The following is a 345-nucleotide window of genomic DNA, read 5'->3' as shown; positions in this document are numbered from 1 at the left end:
CCACACAGCCAGACCCTGGCTGGGAATTTTTTTTTCCTCATTGACATCACAATGACCTTGAACAAAATAACATTATTTGAGGACCTACTATGTGTAAGATTGTGCAGAAGGGCATTTGATTCTCTTTCATATTGTTGAAGCCTTCCTGAGAATTTCATCTCTGCCGTTAGAGATGATGGCTATTTTTAAATCCAAGATGATGGTATTTTTTAATCCAAGCCACACACTGCCTTGGTAGTGCTGTTATCCAAATGATAACTCGTTTAAAAGCTATGCTGGGGTGGGGGGGGTGGCGCCTGCAGCTCAAAGGAGTAGAGAGCTGGCCCCATATGCCAGAGGTGGCAG

The sequence above is a fragment of the Otolemur garnettii genome, unplaced genomic scaffold, assembly GCF_000181295.1.
Source record: "Otolemur garnettii isolate 467f Iridium unplaced genomic scaffold, OtoGar3 scaffold00038, whole genome shotgun sequence".
In the NCBI taxonomy this organism is placed as follows: domain Eukaryota; kingdom Metazoa; phylum Chordata; class Mammalia; order Primates; family Galagidae; genus Otolemur; species Otolemur garnettii.
This window is presented reverse-complemented; position numbering follows the sequence as displayed.